The 6,656-nt window shown below is 38.9% G+C and overlaps 1 pseudogene; it reads left to right on the top strand.

The window, feature by feature from the left end:
* The first annotated feature begins 1,510 nt into the window (after positions 1–1,510).
* On the top strand, positions 1,511–1,629 carry LOC120607469 (uncharacterized; annotated as a pseudogene).
* The last annotated feature ends 5,027 nt before the right edge of the window (positions 1,630–6,656 follow it).

A 6,656-nucleotide genomic window follows, 5' to 3' on the forward strand; every position in this document is an offset into this window, starting at 1 on the left:
AACCCATGCAAGGAAGTAAGGCCCACACATGGCCCACAGTAGCCTCACGATTTTTAAGACTGTTTGCTTGTTAGTTTCAGAAAGATTTGAGTCAGAGTGACTTAGGTTCATTTCCCATTCAGCTGCATACCAGTCACCTGTCCTTAGGCTGGTCACTTTCTCAAGCCTGATCCCCTCCCCCAAGCCTGATCCCCTTCCCTGCCTATCTACATAGCCTCTGACCTATGGGCAGTGAGCTGCTAGGCTCCTTCCCTTTTCTTCCTCTCCCAGTCTCCTCCCTTACCCAGGTGCACCCTCCTTGACTGCCAAAGTCAAACTGGCCTTATACAATGTAACCAGTTTCTCAGGTTTGAAATGACATTTGGTCTGCACTACCTCACAAGAGTGCCTTCTGCTTGAAGGGCCCCTCCAGACAAGGAGGGCAAACATTGTTTAGCAATGGGGTGTCAGCCCTGGCTGTACATTAGAATGATCTAGAGAGGTTTTAAAAATACCCATGGGGGGAGGGCACCTCATACCAATTACTCAGGATTTCTGGAGGTGGGGCCAATGCCATACAGGTGATGCTAATGTGATCCAGGCTTGAGAAGCATAGCTTGGTGGCCAGGCTCAGAAAGGCATGCAATATAGTTTTACTTACAAATTGCTAGATGATGAAGAGAAAACATTTTAAAAACAGACATAAAATCCTCTCCAAATAGACATATTTAGTGGCTTTTCGAAATAAGGTCAGTGGCCTAAAATAAGCTTTAAAACCAGAAACTGGTGTTTCCTTGGTTTCCCCAGCTTCATCTTATTTATAACTGATCACGGGATTATCTTCCCATCCAGCCCCCTTGCAGGCTTCCCACAATAGTGGGATTCTACTTTCCTTTTACAGGACAGTCAGGACCCGGTGTCCTCAGCCCTTTGAGGAGGACTACAGGGGCATCCAGAGAAAGAGCCCTGCATTCAGCACAGCTTTCATTCTTCAGATCTTAAACAAATAGTCTGAGGTGACACATTTTATTGTTATTTCTTGTCTCAAATCTTTGAATCTTCTCTGGTGAGAAGCTGTCCAGGAAATGCCCATTTGTATCCTACTTTCCATCCATAAAATGTATATTTGATTCCTTTTGTTACAGTCTGCAGAAAAATCAAGGCCTTGATTCTGCCCATTTGCATCTGGTCACTGGAAGAATCAGAAAAGGACCTTTACATGGTATTAATGCCACTTTTGACTAATACACTTTAAAAAAATGTAGCCCTTTTAAATTAAAAAAAAATTCAAGGAGTTACACTTAAGACCAAAAAAAAAAAATGAAGTGAGAAGAAAAGACCATTTTAAATATAGAGGGATCCTGTTCTTTTTAGGAAGTCTTTCCTTCTGATTGAAATCACAAAGCAGTATATGAATACTAACCCCATCTGGCTCTGTTTAGCTTAGAAAAATAGGAAGGTAGCAAAGGTCAGACTGCCTTTTGGCACCTAGAGAAGTTTAGATCTAGAAGTGAATTTAAAACCAAATGAGGTCTATGGCCATGCCACCCTAAACACACCTGATCTCGTCTGATCTCGGAAGCTAACCAGGGTCAGGCCTGGTTAATACTCGGATGGGAGACTACCTAGGAATACCAGGTGCTGTAGGCTTAAAAAACAAAACAAAACAAAACAAAACCCAAATGAGAAGCGATGTGCCTCTTAGAATTCCACTATCTCAGGGGTGCCCATGAGAGACTTTGTTTATTTCTAGCTTCCAAAGGTCTGATAGAGGTCTGACAATGTGGCCTCCCTTGAGAACACCAGGTGAGGACTGAGAGACCTGAAATCTCTATGACAGTGCTGGTAAATTGTGTTAGAATTTGCTCATTTTTAAAGATTGAAAAAGTGAAGTCCAGCTAAATTTAGTAGCTTACCTAAAAGAAGACTAATTTTACATTAGTTTGATTTTATTACAAATCATTAAATTACACACATCCCCAATTACAAAGCGTTAAATGAAATCATTGCATTGATTGTATTCATAGTACCCAAGCTAGGCCCTCCACTCTCCTGGAAGCATTCTTGTTATATAAGGTGAAGGGGTTCTCTCAGTCTATAATATTCAACTAATGCCTTGCTCGATAAGAATGTCTAATGCTTTTGTAGCACTTCACAATTTTTCCATAGGCTTCTCTAACTTCAGATCATTAAATCAAGTCAGAGGAACCTTCAGGGCTCTGTCAATGAGACCAGAAAGGTCCTCTGAAAGCTTTGGGTAAACTGCGATTCAGGAAAGTTGTTCAGCTCTGACAGATACTAGCTCGTTCACCTCTTTGCCTCAGTTTCCTCATTTGTAAGATGAGGACAATGAGAGTGGTTCGTCCACAGGACTCTAATGAGGAAATAAATTCCTACTAAAACAAACTCTTGGCCCAGTGGTCTCCCGATAGTGCTCCTCAGCCTGAGATATACCCCTTTTAGTAAACATAGACTTTCTTCTTATTAGATAGCAACTGGTCACCCTATTCATCTGGATGAAGGGGCAGATGAACCAACTTTATTAAGAGGAGACATTCTGCATTATTGTCAAGGATTATTAACCAGCTTAAAGAAATTGATAGTGTGTTTCCAGGTAACGAAGACTTCAAAGACAACTAGGAGGTTTTGTTTATTAGAAGAAACATCAAATAAAGGGCAGTCTCCAACTTCATTAGAAGGGACCTTATCAGGTATTACTAACTAACTCATGTGCAGCTAAACTTACAAGAGTTAACTTATGGATTCATGGACTCGCATTTCTCATCTAAAAAAGGCACCTAACCACAAATAAACTCCTGCCCTGTCTCTGACACCCACCTCCACCTACGACAGTCAGCAAAGATTCCTTAAGGATGAGAAGCCTCTGACATCAGAGGTAGACAGCTATCCCAAGACATCAACAAAGCCTGTATACCTATGAATTGATGCTGAACTCAGAAACCAATTGTTTGACTGTCTTTACCTCTCTGCTAATGATATTAGTCATTATAATATTTATACTTATTCTTTGGGTTTTTCTACTTCTTAGTTTTCATTAGAAATTGAGATTTTAAGGATTAAAATCTCAACATCTGTAGGAATAACTTTGCAGTGTTCCAGAAGGGCCACTGGGATACCACAAGGTTTGGTTTTTATATTAAATTGCATGGGAAGCATTATAAAATAAGTGATGAAAAACTTCTAGGCTATATTGTATGGGTACACAATGGTTATAAATTAAATGAATAGTTCAGGCTCTAGGAAACCCAAGACAGCCACTTGGTTCTTTCCTGCTTTCTGGCATACCCCACTTTTCAATTTTTATATTCCTCCATGCATTACAGCACATTTAAGATGAACTTAAATTAGATGAAGAAACTTATCAGCTGACATTATCGAAAGGAGACATCTTACAACGTTGCCAAGCTAAAGAAGATGTATAAGATAACTTTTAATATCCTTTTAACGGCTTGTGTAAATGTTATACTACATGCCAAATACAGAAAAATGAGACAGAAGGCTAAACTCGGATCATGATAGTTCATAGGATAGGAGTGCTCCAAAGTGGTTTTTTCATGATAAAGACTATGAGTTCTGACTGCTTTCCGTTTACTTGCTCTTTCCCTTTTAGGGAAAAATTTGGTCTCAACTCACATCCCATGATTATGGTAGCGCTGTGAGATGACATTATCAGCCCTAAAGCGTGGTGATCAATGCATGCTTCAAATTGAGTTATGACCAAAAGCGTTGGAATTATGGATGAAAAAGAGTTCTGTGGAAGGTAACCACACAGGATAATCTGATCATAAATTCCTAACTGGGCAGGTCATGGTGGGTATATATAACCCAGACATTTAACTTCTTTAGTAAAAGGCTTATTTTTGCCTTTAGCAAGCCCTGTCCATTATTTCTATGCATCTAGGTTAACACACCTTTGTAATGTATCATTTCAGGCCCTTCCTTCTAAAGCATGACCACCCTCAAGAGAGCACATAGTCTTAGTTATCCTGAAGTCTGATCTTTGCCTTGCTTTCTCTCACCTGCGTGTAATCTTCCTTATGTTCCCTCCTTAATCTCAAATGCATAACAGAAATGGCAAACTGTTATTCTCTGAAGCATTTTTCTCAGTCTATTGAAGTCTTGCTTTCAAGTGTACACTCTGACTCAAATTTTTATAAAAATTCTTTATAGGTCTAATCAGTGTACTGTATACTTGAAACTAATAAAAAAAATTCTCTATAAGTTTGAATGTTCTTATGTTAACATCAAATGATTAGAGAAGGATTCACAACCACTAAATTTCTCAGAGAAATAATCTAAAAAGGGTCGGAGAAAGGTCTCTTTCCCTCTTGACAACTGAAATAATTCATTTTTTAAAAAATTTACCCTTATAATATTGAATAAGATAATAGATTTGAAGTGTCTGACCCACAGAAAAAAACTCAATAATAACAAAAAATACTCAGAAAACATGTGCTGAAATAATTTTTCTTTATATTTATGTACATTACATTATACAGGATTTCTTGGATGTTAATAGAAAGCACAGCCTGATCACAGAGGCAGAAGTCTCCCTGGGCCTTTGTGAATGAAAAGCGGGCAACATAGTAAACCTGACTTAGGGTAGCCACATGGCAGGCCTGACAAGCTCAGTGACTAGGAAAGTAACTGAAAGGATGGTTTTATCATAAATTCCTAACTGGGCTTGTCTTGGCAGAAAGTCAAGTCCCAGGCCTATAGCTTTCTTAGCAAAGATTACTCTTTACCTTAAGCAGGCTCTCTCCATTGTTCTTATGCATCTAGGATAATACATCTTTGAAATGCCAGAGTAATCTTTTTCAGACTTCTCAGAGGCACAGTCCCCCAGGGCACAAGACCCTGAAACTCCTCATTGTTATCTTTTTGCCCGAATACCCTTTTTATGTGCTGTAAATGTTCAATGTTAACTATCCTGAGCCCACCAATATAAAAGAAGTATTTCTCAATTTTGCTCTTTAGCCAATCCTAGAGGTTCCCCCACTTTGCTTTCTTCTGCCTCCTTAAATCTGCCATTGATGGATTTCATGTAACTTCCCTTATGTTTTGTCCTTTGATTCTGAATAGATAAAATGAACTATGAAACTGCCATTCTTCAGAGCATTTTTCTCAATCATTTGAGATCTCACTTCTGGGCAATCCTCAAAATTTTGGCTCAAATAAACTCTTATAAAATTTTTCTATTGGTTTGAATGTTCTTTTATCAGTACCTTCAAAAAGGTCTTGACTGGAACACATGGGACAGAAACTTGAGCTTTTTCTTGTGTCCCTCGGCATCCTGTCTTATGGAGACCTCAGCTTGGGGAGAGGAGGAGAGAAGGGAAGAAGCTGAGAACTGGCTTTGATTAATGTCCCAGGGCCCTAGTTCTAGCAGTTTTCTCACTTTATTTAATCTTCCCAGAAACTGAGAGGTAAATGTCATCACCCCTGTGTAGAGAAAATGTAACATGTTCAAGAAACAGTCAAAATTCCAGGACTGGGAAGGAGCCCACTATAGAGTCAAGAGGCAAGCTTTTTCATCACACCTGAGGGCTTACCTGAGAACTGGCCTGAGGCCTTGGAGTCTGTGATAAAGATGTTAAAATTACTTCAGACTCTTCTAGAAATTTTGCTAAATACTTCAGTTTAATAAATGTGTCCATTTTGGACATACAGAGCATGTTCTGTCTTCACATGTACAAATTATAATGTTTGGGGGATATACTCTTAAAACAATTTTGCAAATTATGTCTTAAAATATTGAACATTTTTTTGTTATTCTACATCAATAGCTACGCCCTCAGAGACAGATGCCAGCATCGATTCCTGCCCTCTGGCTCAGCGCCTTAGGCGAAGCGGGCCTCATCCTCGCTCTTACAGCAGGAAGAGTGAGCACAAGTAGGTGTGCAATCCCATGGTTATCTGATGGGCTCACAGGCCAGGTGGCAGATCAGGAACTGACACAGGTTTTGACAGAGACAGGGATGCTGGGCATCTAAGCCTCTTAAGTATAATGTTGGCTGACGGTTTGTCATCCATGGCCTTTATTATGATAAGGTACTTTTCTTCTATACCGAGTTTGTTAAGTGTTTTGATCATAAATGGATGCTGTATCTTGTCAAAGGCCTTTTCTGCATCTATTGATGTGATCATATGATCTTTATTTAGTTTGTTTATTTGTTTTATTTTATTAAACTACCTGACTTACTCCACTCAGCATAATACCCTCTAGGTCTATGTGTGTTGTTGCAGATGGCAAGATTTCATTCTTTTTTATGGCTGAGAAATATTCCATTGTATTCCATTTCATTCATTAATATTCCACTTCATTCATTAATATTCCATTTCATTCATTAATCCATTGATGAACACCCCAGTTGCCTCCATATCTTGGCTATTGTAAATAATGCTACAATGAACCTATGGATTCACATGTTCCATCAAAGTAATCTTTCAGATTTCTTCAGATAAATACCCAGAAGTGAGATTACTGGGTTCTTATTTGTCTCTCGGTATAGCCTGTGTTTTAAAGTCTATTTTGTCTTGTATAAGTATTGCTATCCCAGCTTTTGTGTTTCTTTTCATTTTCATAAAATATCTTTTTCCATCCCTTTACTTTCAGTCTGTATATGTCTTTCAATGTGAAGTGAGTGTCTTATAGG

This window comes from Pteropus medius, unplaced genomic scaffold (genome assembly GCF_902729225.1).
Source record: "Pteropus medius unplaced genomic scaffold, Ma_sr-lr_union100, whole genome shotgun sequence".
NCBI classification, from domain to species: Eukaryota; Metazoa; Chordata; class Mammalia; order Chiroptera; family Pteropodidae; genus Pteropus; species Pteropus medius.